The sequence below is a fragment of the Pseudophryne corroboree genome, chromosome 8 (assembly GCF_028390025.1).
Source record: "Pseudophryne corroboree isolate aPseCor3 chromosome 8, aPseCor3.hap2, whole genome shotgun sequence".
NCBI lineage: Eukaryota > Metazoa > Chordata > Amphibia > Anura > Myobatrachidae > Pseudophryne > Pseudophryne corroboree.
In genome coordinates this window covers 958853-976466 of record NC_086451.1, presented here as the reverse complement: position 1 = coordinate 976466, position 17614 = coordinate 958853, and the positions used below count along the sequence as shown (strand labels likewise).

Below are 17614 nucleotides of genomic sequence, written 5' to 3'. Positions count from 1 at the left end.
TCAGTATTAGGGTACAGCACAGGTGATGGTAATCATACAGTAAGAGGGAAGAGCAGGAGCAGAGCATTGTGTCCTCCTGGAGAGGTCATGTTGGGAGGTATGACATAGGTATGAGCACTGGGTCAGTATTAGGGTACAGCACAGGTGATGGTAATCATACAGTAAGAGGGAAGAGCAGGAGCAGAGTATTGTGTCCTCCTGGAGAGATCATGTTGGGAGGTATGACATAGGTATGAGCACTGGGTCAGTATTAGGGTACAGCACAAGTGATGGTAATCATACAGTAAGAGGGAAGAGCAGGAGCAGAGTATTGTGTCCTCCTGGAGAGGTCATGTTGGGAGGTATGACATAGGTATGAGCACTGGGTCAGTATTAGGGTACAGCACAGGTGATGGTAATCATACAGTAAGAGAGACGTGCAGGAGCAGAGCATTGTGTACTCCTGGAGAGGTCATGTTGGGAGGTATGACATAGGTATGAGCACTGGGTCAGTATTAGGGTACAGCACAGGTGATGGTAATCATACAGTAAGAGGGAAGAGCAGGTGCAGAGCATTATGTCCTCCTGGAGAGGGTCATGTTGGGAGGTATGACATAGGTATGAGCACTGGGTCAGTATTAGGGTACAGCACAGGTGATGGTAATCATACAGTAAGAGGGAAGAGCAGGAGCAGAGCATTGTGTCCTACTGGAGAGGTCATGTTGGGAGGTATGACATGGGTATGAGCACTGGGTCAGTATTAGGGTACAGCACAGGTGATGGTAATCATACAGTAAGAGGGAAGAGAAGGAGCAGAGCATTGTGTCCTCCTGGAGAGGGTCATGTTGGGAGGTATGACATAGGTATGAGCACTGGGTCAGTATTAGTATACAGCACAGGTGATGGTAATCATACAGTAAGAGGGAAGTGCAGGAGCAGAGCATTGTGTCCTCCTGGAGAGGTCATGTTGGGAGGTATGACATAGGTATGAGCACTGGGTCAGTATTAGTATACAGCACAGGTGATGGTAATCATACAGTAAGAGGGAAGAGCAGGAGCAGAGCATTGTGTCCTCCTGGATAGTGTCATGTTGGGAGGTATGACATAGGTATGAGCACTGGGTCAGTGTTAGGGTACAGCACAGGTGATGGTATTCATTCAGTAAGAGGGAAGAGCAGGAGCAGAGCATTGTGTCCTCCTGGAGAGGGTCATGTTGGGAGGTATAGGTATGAGCACTGGGTCAGTATTAGGGTACAGCACAGGTGATGGTAATCATACAGTAAGAGGGAAGAGCAGGTGCAGAGCATTATGTCCTCCTGGAGAGGGTCATGTTGGGAGGTATGACATAGGTATGAGCACTGGGTCAGTATTAGGGTACAGCACAGGTGATGGTAATCATACAGTAAGAGGAAAGTACAGGAGCAGAGCATTGTGTCCCTCCTGGAGAGGTCATGTTGGGAGGTATGACATAGGTATGAGCACTGGGTCAGTATTAGGGTACAGCACAGGTGATGGTAATCATACAGTAAGAGGGAAGAGCAGGTGCAGAGCATTATGTCCTCCTGGAGAGGGTCATGTTGGGAGGTATGACATAGGTATGAGCACTGGGTCAGTATTAGGGTACAGCACAGGTGATGGTAATCATACAGTAAGAGGAAAGTACAGGAGCAGAGTATTGTGTCCTCCTGGAGAGGGTCATGTTGGGAGGTATAGGTATGAGCACTGGGTCAGTATTAGGGTACAGCACAGGTGATGGTAATCATACAGTAAGAGGGAAGAGCAGGAGCAGAGCATTGTGTCCTCCTGGAGAGGTCATGTTGGGAGGTATGACATAGGTATGAGCACTGGGTCAGTATTGGGGTACAGCACAGGTGATGGTAATCATACAGTAAGAGGGAAGAGCAGGAGCAGAGCATTGTGTCCTCCTGGGGAGGTCATGTTGGGAGGTATGACATAGGTATAAGCACTGGGTCAGTATTAGGATACAGCACAGGTGATGGTAATCATACAGTAAGAGGGAAGAGCAGGAGCAGAGCATTGTGTCCTACTGGAGAGGTCATGTTGGGAGGTATGATATAGGTATGAGCACTGGGTCAGTGTTAGGGTACAGCACAGGTGATGGTAATCATACAGTAAGAGGGAAGAGCAGGAGCAGAGAATTGTGTCCTCCTGGAGAGGTCATGTTGGGAGGTGTGACATAGGTATGAGCACTGGGTCAGTATTAGGGTACAGCACAGGTGATGGTAATCATACAGTAAGAGGAAAGTACAAGAGCAGAGCATTGTGTCCCTCCTGGAGAGGTCATGTTGGGAGGTATGACATAGGTATGAGCACTGGGTCAGTATTAGGGTACAGCACAGGTGATGGTAATCATACAGTAAGAGGGAAGAGCAGGTGCAGAGCATTATTTCCTCCTGGAGAGGGTCATGTTGGGAGGTATGACATAGGTATGAGCACTGGGTCAGTATTAGGGTACAGCACAGGTGATGGTAATCATACAGTAAGAGGAAAGTACAGGAGCAGAGCATTGTGGCCTCCTGGAGAGGGTCATGTTGGGAGGTATAGGTATGAGCACTTGGTCAGTATTAGGGTACAGCACAGGTGATGGTAATCATACAGTAAGAGGGAAGTGCAGGAGCAGAGCATTGTGTCCTCCTGGAGAGGTCATGTTGGGAGGTATGACATAGGTATGAGCACTGGGTCAGTATTAGGGCACAGCACAGGTGATGGTAATCATACAGTAAGAGGGAAGAGCAGGAGCAGAGCATTGTGTCCCTCCTGGAGAAGGTCATGTTGGGAGGTATGACATAGGTATGAGCACTGGGTCAGTATTAGGGTACAGCACAGGTGATGGTAATCATACAGTAAGAGGGAAGAGCAGGAGCAGAGCATTGTGTCCTCCTGGAGAGGCCATGTTGGGATGTATGACATAGGTATGAGCACTGGGTCAGTATTAGGGTACAGCACAGGTGATGGTAATCATACAGTAAGAGGGAAGAGCAGGAGCAGAGCATTGTGTCCTCCTGGAGAGGGTCATGTTGGGAGGTATGACATAGGTATGAGCACTGGGTCAGTATTGGGGTACAGCACAGGTGATGGTAATCATACAGTAAGAGGGAAGAGCAGTAGCAGAGCATTGTGTCCTCCTGGAGAGGGTCATGTTGGGAGGTATGACATAGGTATGAGCACTGGGTCAGTATTAGGGTACAGCACAGGTGATGATAATCATACAGTAAGAGGGAAGAGCAGGAGCAGAGCATTGTGTCCTCCTGGAGAGGTCATGTTCGGAGGTATGACATAGGTATGAGCACTGGGTCAGTATTAGGGTACAGCACAGGTGATGATAATCATACAGTAAGAGGGAAGAGCAGGAGCAGAGCATTGTGTCCTCCTGGAGAGAGTCATGTAGGGAGGTATGACATGGGTATGAGCACTGGGTCAGTATTGGGGTACAGCACAGGTGATGGTAATCATACAGTAAGAGGGAAGAGCAGGAGCAGAGCATTGTGTCCTCCTGGAGAGGTCATGTTGGGAGGTATGACATAGGTATGAGCACTGGGTCAGTATTAGGGTACAGCACAGGTGATGGTAATCATACAGTAAGAGGGAAGAGCAGGAGCAGAGCATTGTGCCCTCCTGGAGAGGTCATGTTGGGAGGTATGACATAGATATGAGCACTGGGTCAGTATTGGGGTACAGCACAGGTGATGGTAATCATACAGTAAGAGGGAAGAGCAGGAGCAGAGCATTGTGTCCTCCTGGGGAGGTCATGTTGGGAGGTATGACATAGGTATAAGCACTGGGTCAGTATTAGGATACAGCACAGGTGATGGTAATCATACAGTAAGAGGGAAGAGCAGGAGCAGAGCATTGTGTCCTCCTGGAGAGGGTCATGTTGGGAGGTATGACATAGGTATGAGCACTGGGTCAGTATTGGGGTACAGCACAGGTGATGGTAATCATACAGTAAGAGGGAAGAGCAGGAGCAGAGCATTGTGTCCTCCTGGAGAGGTCATGTTGGGAGGTATGACATAGGTATGAGCACTGGGTCAGTATTGGGGTACAGCACAGGTGATGGTAATCATACAGTAATAGTGAAGAGCAGTAGCAGAGCATTGTGTCCTCCTGGAGAGGGTCATGTTGGGAGGTATGACATAGGTATGAGCACTGGGTCAGTATTGGGGTACAGCACAGGTGATGGTAATCATACAGTAAGAGGGAAGAGCAGGAGCAGAGCATTGTGTCCTCCTGGAGAGGTCATGTTGGGAGGTATGACATAGGTATGAGCACTGGGTCAGTATTAGGGTACAGCACAGGTGATGGTAATCATACAGTAAGAGGGAAGAGCAGGAGCAGAGCATTGTGTCCTCCTGGGGAGGTCATGTTGGGAGGTATGACATAGGTATAAGCACTGGGTCAGTATTAGGATACAGCACAGGTGATGGTAATCATACAGTAAGAGGGAAGAGCAGGAGCAGAGCATTGTGTCCTCCTGGAGAGGGTCATGTTGGGAGGTATGACATAGGTATGAGCACTGGGTCAGTATTGGGGTACAGTACAGGTGATGGTAATCATACAGTAAGAGGGAAGAGCAGTAGCAGAGCATTGTGTCCTACTGGAGAGGTCATGTTGGGAGGTATGACATAGGTATGAGCACTTGGTCAGTATTAGGGTACAGTACAGGTGATGGTAATCATACAGTAAGAGGGAAGAGCAGTAGCAGAACATTGTGTCCTACTGGAGAGGTCATGTTGGGAGGTATGACATAGGTATGAGCACTGGGTCAGTATTGGGGTACAGTACAGGTGATGGTAATCATACAGTAAGAGGGAAGAGCAGTAGCAGAGCATTGTGTCCTACTGGAGAGGTCATGTTGGGAGGTATGATATAGGTATGAGCACTGGGTCAGTGTTAGGGTACAGCACAGGTGATGGTAATCATACAGTAAGAGGGAAGAGCAGGAGCAGAGCATTGTGTCCTCCTGGAGAGGGTCATGTTGGGAGGTATAGGTATGAGCACTGGGTCAGTATTAGGGTACAGCACAGGTGATGGTAATCATACAGTAAGAGGGAAGAGCAGGTGCAGAGCATTATGTCCTCCTGGAGAGGGTCATGTTGGGAGGTATGACATAGGTATGAGCATTGGGTCAGTATTAGGGTACAGCACAGGTGATGGTAATCATACAGTAAGAGGGAAGAGCAGGAGCAGAGCATTGTGTCCTCCTGGAGAGGTCATGTTGGGAGGTATGACATAGGTATGAGCACTGGGTCAGTATTAGGGTACAGCACAGGTGATGGTAATCATACAGTAAGAGAGAAGAGCAGGAGCAGAGCATTGTGTCCTCCTGGAGAGGTCATGTTGGGAGGTATGACATAGGTATGAGCACTGGGTCAGTATTGGGGTACAGCACAGGTGATGGTAATCATACAGTAAGAGGGAAGAGCAGGAGCAGAGCATTGTGTCCTCCTGGAGAGGTCATGTAGGGAGGTATGACACAGGTATGAGCACTGGGTCAGTATTAGGGTACAGCACAGGTGATGGTAATCATATAGTAAGAGGGAAGAGCAGAGCATTGTGTCCTCCTGAAGAGATTATGTTGGGAGGTATGACATAGGTATGAGCACTGGGTCAGTATTAGGGTACAGCACAGGTGATGGTAATCATACAGTAAGAGGGAAGAGCAGGAGCAGAGCATTGTGTCCTCCTGAAGAGATTATGTTGGGAGGTATGACATAGGTATAAGCACTGGGTCAGTATTAGGGTACAGCACAGGTGATGGTAATCATACCGTAAGAGGGAAGAGCAGGAGCAGAGCATTGTGTCCTCCTGGAAAGGTCATGTTGGGAGGTATGACATAGGTATGAGCACTGGGTCAGTATTAGGGTACAGCACAGGTGATGGTAATCATACAGTAAGAGGGAAGAGCAGGATCAGAGCATTGTGTCCTCCTGGAGAGGTCATGTTGGGAGGTATGACATAGGTATGAGCACTGGGTCAGTATTGGGGTACATCACAGGTGATGGTAATCATACAGTAAGAGGGAAGAGCAGGAGCAGAGCATTGTGTCCTCCTGGAGAGGTCATGTTGGGAGGTGTGACATAGGTATGAGCACTGGGTCAGTATTAGGGTACAGCACAGGTGATGGTAATCATACAGTAAGAGGGAAGAGCAGGAGCAGAGCATTGTGTCCTACTGGAGAAGTCATGTTGGGAGGTATGACATAGATATGAGCACTGGGTCAGTATTGGGGTACAGCACAGGTGATGGTAATCATACAGTAAGAGGGAAGAGCAGGAGCAGAGCATTGTGTCCTCCTGGGGAGGTCATGTTGGGAGGTATGACATAGGTATAAGCACTGGGTCAGTATTAGGATACAGCACAGGTGATGGTAATCATACAGTAAGAGGGAAGAGCAGGAGCAGAGCTTTGTGTCCTCCTGGAGAGGGTCATGTTGGGAGGTATGACATAGGTATGAGCACTGGGTCAGTATTGGGGTACAGTACAGGTGATGGTAATCATACAGTAAGAGGGAAGAGCAGTAGCAGAGCATTGTGTCCTACTGGAGAGGTCATGTTGGGAGGTATGACATAGGTATGAGCACTTGGTCAGTATTAGGGTACAGTACAGGTGATGGTAATCATACAGTAAGAGGGAAGAGCAGTAGCAGAACATTGTGTCCTACTGGAGAGGTCATGTTGGGAGGTATGACATAGGTATGAGCACTGGGTCAGTATTGGGGTACAGTACAGGTGATGGTAATCATACAGTAAGAGGGAAGAGCAGTAGCAGAGCATTGTGTCCTACTGGAGAGGTCATGTTGGGAGGTATGATATAGGTATGAGCACTGGGTCAGTGTTAGGGTACAGCACAGGTGATGGTAATCATACAGTAAGAGGGAAGAGCAGGAGCAGAGCATTGTGTCCTCCTGGAGAGGGTCATGTTGGGAGGTATAGGTATGAGCACTGGGTCAGTATTAGGGTACAGCACAGGTGATGGTAATCATACAGTAAGAGGGAAGAGCAGGTGCAGAGCATTATGTCCTCCTGGAGAGGGTCATGTTGGGAGGTATGACATAGGTATGAGCATTGGGTCAGTATTAGGGTACAGCACAGGTGATGGTAATCATACAGTAAGAGGGAAGAGCAGGAGCAGAGCATTGTGTCCTCCTGGAGAGGTCATGTTGGGAGGTATGACATAGGTATGAGCACTGGGTCAGTATTAGGGTACAGCACAGGTGATGGTAATCATACAGTAAGAGAGAAGAGCAGGAGCAGAGCATTGTGTCCTCCTGGAGAGGTCATGTTGGGAGGTATGACATAGGTATGAGCACTGGGTCAGTATTGGGGTACAGCACAGGTGATGGTAATCATACAGTAAGAGGGAAGAGCAGGAGCAGAGCATTGTGTCCTCCTGGAGAGGTCATGTAGGGAGGTATGACACAGGTATGAGCACTGGGTCAGTATTAGGGTACAGCACAGGTGATGGTAATCATATAGTAAGAGGGAAGAGCAGAGCATTGTGTCCTCCTGAAGAGATTATGTTGGGAGGTATGACATAGGTATGAGCACTGGGTCAGTATTAGGGTACAGCACAGGTGATGGTAATCATACAGTAAGAGGGAAGAGCAGGAGCAGAGCATTGTGTCCTCCTGAAGAGATTATGTTGGGAGGTATGACATAGGTATAAGCACTGGGTCAGTATTAGGGTACAGCACAGGTGATGGTAATCATACCGTAAGAGGGAAGAGCAGGAGCAGAGCATTGTGTCCTCCTGGAAAGGTCATGTTGGGAGGTATGACATAGGTATGAGCACTGGGTCAGTATTAGGGTACAGCACAGGTGATGGTAATCATACAGTAAGAGGGAAGAGCAGGATCAGAGCATTGTGTCCTCCTGGAGAGGTCATGTTGGGAGGTATGACATAGGTATGAGCACTGGGTCAGTATTGGGGTACATCACAGGTGATGGTAATCATACAGTAAGAGGGAAGAGCAGGAGCAGAGCATTGTGTCCTCCTGGAGAGGTCATGTTGGGAGGTGTGACATAGGTATGAGCACTGGGTCAGTATTAGGGTACAGCACAGGTGATGGTAATCATACAGTAAGAGGGAAGTGCAGGAACAGAGCATTGTGTCCTCCTGGAGAGGTCATGTTGGGAGGTATAACATAGGTTTGAGCACTGGGTCAGTATTAGGGTACAGCACAGGTGATGGTAATCATACAGTAAGAGGGAAGAGCAGGAGCAGAGCATTGTGTCCTCCTGGAGAGGGTCATGTTGGGAGGTATGACATAGGTATGAGCACTGGGTCAGTATTAGGGTACAGCACAGGTGATGGTAATCATACAGTAAGAGGGAAGAGCAGGAGCAGAGCATTGTGTCCTCCTGGAGAGGTCATGTTGGGAGGTATGACATAGGTATGAGCACTGGGTCAGTATTAGGGTACAGCACAGGTGATGGTAATCATACAGTAAGAGGGAAGAGCAGGAGCAGAGCATTGTGTCCTCCTGGAGAGGTCATGTTGGGAGGTATGACATAGGTATGAGCACTGGGTCAGTATTAGGGTACAGCACAGGTGATGGTAATCATACAGTAAGAGGGAAGAGCAGGAGCAGAGCATTGTGTCCTCCTGGAGAGGTCATGTTGGGAGGTATGACATAGGTATGAGCACTGGGTCAGTATTAGGGTACAGCACAGGTGATGGTAATCATACAGTAAGAGGGAAGAGCAGGAGCAGAGCATTGTGTCCTCCTGGAGAGGTCATGTTAGGAGGTATGACATAGGTATGAGCACTGGGTCAGTATTAGGGTACAGCACAGGTGATGGTAATCATACAGTAAGAGGGAAGAGCAGGAGCAGAGCATTGTGTCCTCCTGGAGAGGTCATGTTGGGAGGTATGACATAGGTATGAGCACTGGGTCAGTATTGGGGTACAGCACAGGTTATGGTAATCATACAGTAAGAGGGAAGAGCAGGAGCAGAGCATTGTGTCCTCCTGGAGAGGTCATGTTGGGAGATATGACATAGGTATGAGCACTGGGTCAGTATTAGGGTACAGCACAGGTGATGGTAATCATACAGTAAGAGGGAAGAGCAGGAGCAGAGCATTGTGTCCTCCTGGAGAGGTCATGTTGGGAGGTATGACATAGGTATGAGCACTGGGTCAGTATTAGGGTACAGCACAGGTGATGGTAATCATACAGTAAGAGAGAAGAGCAGGAGCAGAGCATTGTGTCCTCCTGGAGAGGTCATGTTGGGAGGTATGACATAGGTATGAGCACTGGGTCAGTATTGGGGTACAGCACAGGTGATGGTAATCATACAGTAAGAGGGAAGAGCAGGAGCAGAGCATTGTGTCCTCCTGGAGAGGTTATGTTGGGAGGTATGACATAGGTATGAGCACTGGGTCAGTATTAGGGTACAGCACAGGTGATGGTAATCATACAGTAAGAGGGAAGAGCAGGAGCAGAGCATTGTGTCCTCCTGGAGAGGGTCATGTTGGGAGGTATGACATAGGTATGAGTACTGGGTCAGTATTAGGGTACAGCACAGGTGATGGTGATCATACAGTAAGAGGGAAGAGCAGGAGCAGAGCATTGTGTCCTCCTGGAGCATGTCATTGTAGCCCTAAACTCTCTTCACCAGGGAATATATGTGTAATATTTAATTAGAGTGCCTCCACCCAAGTCGGGGCCCTGTACAATTTATTTGAACAGAGTGAAAACGGGTAGACTTGAGAATACCCAAATGCAATAACTAGTGTTTGCTTAAGTTTGTAGTATATAACTGTTTTATAATATAATAACTCTTTTACTTTACCTACAGATTACCTTTGACGCAGTAAATCTTCGTTCTCCCAGGATCGTGGTAAGTATCACAGTACTTTTGATGAAATAACAGAGGCCAACAACTTTAAACAATTCTACAATTATATTTACTATATCAGATATCCATAAAACAATACTTTGAATTTATATTTAATATATTAACAATTTATTAGACTTAGTTTAAACATCAATCAATTACCTCTATACTTATACAAGTACGCTCTAGTATGTACTACGTTAATACTTAGATAAATGTTCAGCAGATATACAACATACTTGTAACAATTATTATAATTCACACAATTAGTAACCCTATGCGTGAGGGGACTGATGTAGTCGATAGATATATATATATATATATATATATATATATATATATATATATATATATATATGCATATATATGTACGAAACCCAAATTAGTAGATGCATAGAGTCTAGTTCCTCCTGAATGCTGAAGTCATTTAATTGTTATGGGAAGTATAATTGTCCTGTATTTTTATATCGTTTTCCTAGGCTGAATAATATAATAGCCAGTAGAAAGATTAATATGAAAGAATATTAATAACAAGGCTTGGTCCAGATCTTGAGTATACTGGTATCCACTGGTTTTAGATCTTTATCCTTCCAATAGTGTAATACATCTCAATAGCTGATTACAATTTTCATTATGGTCTTAGTGAATAGATTTGTTACAGCTGTCTTCCTTTTAGGAGTAATAATATTATATCACAGTCAGGAGAATCTTTCTTTAGGAGCTGGGTAACAGGTCCTTCGGGGGATAATTAGAGGAGTAGATATAAATATATATATATATCTATATATATATCTATATATCTATATCTATATATCTATATATATATATCTATATATATATATCTATATATATATCTATATCTATATATATCTATATATCTATATATCTATATATATATATATATATATATATATATATATATATATATATATATAGTTCACTACATTGTATATACTTAATACTGAAGTTTTTATGGAGATACAGGTTGAGTCTCCCTTATCCAAAATGCTTGGGACCAGAGGTATTTTGGATATGGGATTTTTCCGTATTTTGGAATAATTGCATACCATAATGAGATATCATGGTGATGGGACCTAAATCTAAGCACAGAATGCATTTATGTTACATATACACCTTAAACACACAGCCTGAAGGTAATTTTAGCCAATATTTTTTATAACTTTGTGCATTAAACAAAGTGTGTCTACATTCACACAATTCATTTATGTTTCATATATACCTTATATACACAGCCTGAAGGTCATTTAATACAATATTATTAATAACTGTGTATTAAACAAAGTTTGTTTACATTGAGCCATCAAAAAACAAAGGTTTCACTATCTCACTCTAACTCAAAAAAGTCCGTATTTCGGAATATTCCGTATTTCGGAATATTTGGATATGGGATACTCAACCTGTATTGTGAGTAGACACTTTATGAGAAAAGGACGGCAATTTTTAAGGAGCATAAATGGTGTCTCCAAATGACGAAATCTGATGCAGTGTTTATATCGAGAATATAGATATACAGTATATGTGTGTTTTCATCAATATAGATAATAGTTCATTCTCTATGCAATTATAAGAGAATTTGTCTGGATTTTCTCTCCACAATTTATCTATATCAGTGGAGATGGTACTCCTACGGTACTCCGTTACAAAGGATATTGCATATATATTTATAGCGGTTACTGGCTGAGGGGAATCAAGAGGACTGTTATGCCGCCACTTCTGTATAACTCAGTGTCTCTGAGGTGTCTCTGAGGGGAAAAGTGCGGGTAGTAAGGTTACTTTATGATAATGGTTGGTCCTGAGTATAAAGTTGCTTCTCTCTATCAATTTCCCATAGCCATGGGTTCTCAGACACAGTAACGTTTCAGAGGTCTGGTAAGTGACGCATCTGAGGAGATACCTTATCACAGTGTATCCATCTCTCCCAGTGGCGCTGTCACTCGGATGTCAGTTCCGCTCCGCTCCCCCAGCTCCCCGACCAGCAACACTTCTGGTCCTCCTCGAAGATTGCAAGCTTCTTTCGGTACACTAAAACCGTCCCAGCTCTCTGCGGTCCGGTAACCGACTCCTCTATAACCCCTCCGCAATCAGCTGTCTCACCTCCGTCCTCCTCCGTGTCTCTCCTCCTGCAGCGCAGCACTCGCTCTCTCCTGCCCGCACTAACTGTCCGGCACCAACGTCTTTTTTTTTCTGACGTCTCTATCCGGGTCTCCTCTGGGGATCCTCGCTCTCTCTCTGCTCACGAGCCACCACTAGCCCACATCCGATATAATATAACACTCAGTCCCAGTCCAACACAGGAAAAATTATTGTAACGTCTTTCAACTTTACTTACTAAAAAAAAATATAACTTAACCTAATTATAATATAACATATATTTTATAATTGACACTATATGTATAAAACATATTATTCATGCTACCATTTTACAAGTATACATCATGCTACATCATATTGGGAGGTATGACATAGGTATGAGCACTGGGTCAGTATTGGGGTACAGCACAGGTGATGGTAATCATACAGTAAGAGGGAAGAGCAGGAGCAGAGCATTGTGTCCTCCTGGAGAGGTCATGTTGGGAGGTATGACATAGGTATGAGCACTGGGTCAGTATTAGGGTACAGCACAGGTGATGGTAATCATACCGTAAGAGGGAAGAGCAGGAGCAGAGCATTGTGTCCTCCTGAAGATGGTCATGTTGGGAGGTGTGACATAGGTATGAGCACTGGGTCAGTATTAGGGTACAGCACAGGTGATGGTAATCATACAGTAAGAGGGAATAGCAGGAGCAGAGCATTGTGTCCTCCTGGAGAGGGTCATGTTGGGAGGTATGACATAGGTATGAGCACTGGGTCAGTATTAGGGTACAGCACAGGTGATGGTAATCATATAGTAAGAGAGAATGCAGGAGCAGAGCATTGTGTCCTCCTGGATGGGGTCATGTTGGGAGGTATGACATAGGTAGGAGCACTGGGTCAGTATTAGGGTACAGCACAGGTGATGGTAATCATATAGTAAGAGGGAAGAGCAGGAGCAGAGCATTGTGTCCTCCTGGAGAGGTCATGTTGGGAGGTATGACATAGGTATGAGCACTGGGCCAGTATTGGGGTACAGCACAGGTGATGGTAATCATACAGTAAGAGGGAAGAGCAGGAGCAGAGCATTGTGTCCTCCTGGAGAGGTCATGTTGGGAGGTATGACATAGGTATGAGCACTGGGTCAGTATTAGGGTACAGCACAGGTGATGGTAATCATACAGTAAGAGAGAAGAGCAGGAGCAGAGCATTGTGTCCTCCTGGAGAGGTCATGTTGGGAGGTATGACATAGGTATGAGCACTGGGTCAGTATTAGGGTACAGCACAGGTGATGGTAATCATACAGTAAGAGGGAGGTGAAGGAGCAGAGCATTGTGTCCTCCTGGAGAGGTCATGTTGGGAGGTATGACATAGGTATGAGCACTGGGTCAGTATTAGGGTACAGCACAGGTGATGGTAATCATACAGTAAGAGGGAAGAGCAGGAGCAGAGCATTGTGTCCTCCTGGAGAGGGTCATGTTGGGAGGTATGACATAGGTATGAGCACTGGGTCAGTATTAGGGTACAGCACAGGTGATGGTAATCATACAGTAAGAGGGAAGAGCAGGAGCAGAGCATTGTGTCCTCCTGGAGAGGGTCATGTTGGGAGGTATGACATAGGTATGAGCACTGGGTCAGTATTAGAGTACAGCACAGGTGATGGTAATCATACAGTAAGAGGGAAGAGCAGGAGCAGAGCATTGTGTCCTCCTGGAGAGGTCATGTTGGGAGGTATGACATAGGTATGAGCACTGGGTCAGTATTAGGGTACAGCACAGGTGATGGTAATCATACAGTAAAAGGGAAGTCCAGGAACAGAGCATTGTGTCCTCCTGGAGAGGGTCATGTTGGGAGGTATGACATAGGTATGAGCACTGGGTCAGTATTAGGGTACAGCACAGGTGATGGTAATCATACAGTAAGAGGGAAGAGCAGGAGCAGAGCATTGTGTCCTCCTGGAGAGGGTCATGTTGGGAGGTATGACATAGGTATGAGCACTGGGTCAGTATTAGGGTACAGCACAGGTGATGGTAATCATACAGTAAGAGGGAAGAGCAGGAGCAGAGCATTGTGTCCTCCTGGAGAGGTCATGTTGGGAGGTATGACATAGATATGAGCACTGGGTCAGTATTGGGGTACAGCACAGGTGATGGTAATCATACAGTAAGAGGGAAGAGCAGGAGCAGAGCATTGTGTCCTCCTGGAGAGGTCATGTTGGGAGGTATGACATAGGTATGAGCACTGGGTCAGTATTAGGGTACAGCACAGGTGATGGTAATCATACAGTAAGAGGGAAGAGCAGGAGCAGAGCATTGTGTCCTCCTGGAGAGGTCATGTTGGGAGGTATGACAGGTATGAGCACTGGGTCAGTATTAGGGTACAGCACAGGTGATGGTAATCATACAGTAAGAGGGAAGTGAAGGAGCAGAGCATTGTGTCCTCCTGGAGAGGTCATGTTGGGAGGTATGACATAGGTATGAGCACTGGGTCAGTATTAGGGTACAGCACAGGTGATGGTAATCATACAGTAAGAGGGAAGTGAAGGAGCAGAGCATTGTGTCCTCCTGGAGAGGTCATGTTGGGAGGTATGACATAGGTATGAGCACTGGGTCAGTATTAGGGTACAGCACAGGTGATGGTAATCATACAGTAAGAGGGAAGAGCAGGAGCAGAGCATTGTGTCCTCCTGGAGAGGTCATGTTGGGAGGTATGACATAGGTATGAGCACTGGGTCAGTATTAGGGTACAGCACAGGTGATGGTAATCATACAGTAAGAGGGAAGAGCAGGAGCAGAGCATTGTGTTCTCCTGGAGAGGGTCATGTTGGGAGGTATGACATAGGTATGAGCACTGGGTCAGTATTAGGGTACAGCACAGGTGATGGTAATCATACAGTAAGAGGGAAGAGCAGGAGCAGAGCATTGTGTCCTCCTGGAGAGGTCATGTTGGGAGGTATGACATAGGTATGAGCACTGGGTCAGTATTAGGGTACAGCACAGGTGATGGTAATCATACAGTAAGAGGGAGGAGAAGAGCATTGTGTCCTCCTGGAGAGGTCATGTTGGGAGGTATGACATAGGTATGAGCACTGGGTCAGTATTAGGATACAGCACAGGTGATGGTAATCATACAGTAAGAGGGAAGAGCAGGAACAGAGCATTGTGTCCTCCTGGAGAGGTCATGTTGGGAGGTATGACATGGGTATGAGCACTGGGTCAGTATTAGGGTACAGTACAGGTGATGGTAATCATACAGTAAGAGGGAAGTGCAGGAGCAGAGCATTGTGTCCTCCTGGAGAGGTCATGTTGGGAGGTATGACATAGGTATGAGCACTGGGTCAGTATTGGGGTACAGCACAGGTGATGGTAATCATACAGTAAGAGGGAAGAGCAGGAGCAGAGCATTGTGTCCTCCTGGAGAGGTCATGTTGGGAGGTATGACATAGGTATGAGCACTGGGTCAGTATTGGGGTACAGCACAGGTGATGGTAATCATATAGTAAGAGGGAAGATCAGGAGCAGAGCATTGTGTCCTCCTGGAGAGGTCATGTTGGGAGGTATGACATAGATATGAGCACTGGGTCAGTATTAGGGTACAGCACAGGTGATGATAATCATACAGTAAGAGGGAAGAGCAGGAGCAGAGCATTGTGTCCTCCTGGAGAGAGTCATGTAGGGAGGTATGACATGGGTATGAGCACTGGGTCAGTATTGGGGTACAGCACAGGTGATGGTAATCATACAGTAAGAGGGAAGAGCAGGAGCAGAGCATTGTGTCCTCCTGGAGAGGTCATGTTGGGAGGTATGACATAGGTATGAGCACTGGGTCAGTATTAGGGTACAGCACAGGTGATGATAATCATACAGTAAGAGGGAAGAGCAGGAGCAGAGCATTGTGTCCTCCTGGAGAGGTCATGTTGGGAGGTATGACATAGAGATGAGCGGGTTCGGTTTCTCTGAATCCGAACCCGCCAGAACTTCATGTTTTTTTTCACGGGTCCGAGCGACTCGGATCTTCCCGCCTTGCTCGGTTAACCCGAGCGCGCCCGAACGTCATCATGACGCTGTCGGATTCTCGCGAGGCTCGGATTCTATCGCGAGACTCGGATTCTATATAAGGAGCCGCGCGTCGCCGCCATTTTCACACGTGCATTGAGATTGATAGGGAGAGGACGTGGCTGGCGTCCTCTCCGTTTAGAATAGATTAGAGAGACACTTGATTTACTAATTTTGGGGAGCATTAGGAGTACTCAGTACAGTGCAGAGTTTTGCTGATAGTGACCACCAGTTTTATTTATAATCCGTTCTCTGCCTGAAAAAAGCGATACACAGCACACAGTGACTCAGTCACATACCATATCTGTGTGCACTGCTCAGGCTCAGGCCAGTGTGCTGCATCATCTATTATCTATATATAATATTATATATATCTGTCTGACTGCTCAGCTCACACAGCTTATAATTGTGGGGGAGACTGGGGAGCACTACTGCAGTGCCAGTTATAGGTTATAGCAGGAGCCAGGAGTACATAATATATTATATAGTGAGTGACCACCAGACACACAGTGCAGTTTATTTAATATATCCGTTCTCTGCCTGAAAAAAGCGATACACACAGTGACTCAGTCAGTCACATACCATATCTGTGTGCACTGCTCAGGCTCAGGCCAGTGTGCTGCATCATCTATATATATTATATATCTGTCTGACTGCTCAGCTCACACAGCTTATAATTGTGGGGGAGACTGGGGAGCACTACTGCAGTGCCAGTTATAGGTTATAGCAGGAGCCAGGAGTACATAATATTATATTAAAATTAAACAGTGCACACTTTTGCTGCAGGAGTGCCACTGCCAGTGTGACTAGTGACCAGTGACCTGACCACCAGTATATATAATATTAGTAGTATACTATCTCTTTATCAACCAGTCTATATTAGCAGCAGACACAGTACAGTGCGGTAGTTCACGGCTGTGGCTACCTCTGTGTCGGCACTCGGCAGCCCGTCCATAATTGTATATACCACCTAACCGTGGTTTTTTTTTCTTTCTTTATACATACATACTAGTTACGAGTATACTATCTCTTTATCAACCAGTCTATATTAGCAGCAGACACAGTACAGTGCGGTAGTTCACGGCTGTGGCTACCTCTGTGTCGGCACTCGGCAGCCCGTCCATAATTGTATATACCACCTAACCGTGGTTTTTTTTTTCTTTCTTTATACATACATACTAGTTACGAGTATACTATCTCTTTATCAACCAGTCTATATATTAGCAGCAGACACAGTACAGTGCGGTAGTTCACGGCTGTGGCTACCTCTGTGTCGGCACTCGGCAGCCCGTCCATAATTGTATATACCACCTAACCGTGGTTTTTTTTTCTTTCTTTATACATACATACTAGTTACGAGTATACTATCTCTTTATCAACCAGTCTATATATTAGCAGCAGACACAGTACAGTGCGGTAGTTCACGGCTGTGGCTACCTCTGTGTCGGCACTCGGCAGCCCGTCCATAATTGTATATACCACCTAACCGTGGTTTTTTTTTCTTTCTTTATACATACATACTAGTTACGAGTATACTATCTCTTTATCAACCAGTCTATATATTAGCAGCAGACACAGTACAGTGCGGTAGTTCACGGCTGTGGCTACCTCTGTGTCGGCACTCGGCAG

General features: G+C 46.0%; 1 protein-coding gene across 2 annotated transcripts in view; it reads left to right on the top strand.

Annotated features, from left to right (window-relative positions):
• Positions 1-17614, top strand: part of CARD9 (caspase recruitment domain family member 9) — a 238687-nt gene that overhangs the window by 66766 nt on the left and 154307 nt on the right. For both annotated transcript variants that reach the window (XM_063935814.1, XM_063935813.1), the window contains exon 2: positions 9801-9842. The gene's annotated coding sequence lies outside the window, so the exon portion shown is untranslated. The remainder of the gene's footprint in view (positions 1-9800; positions 9843-17614) is intronic.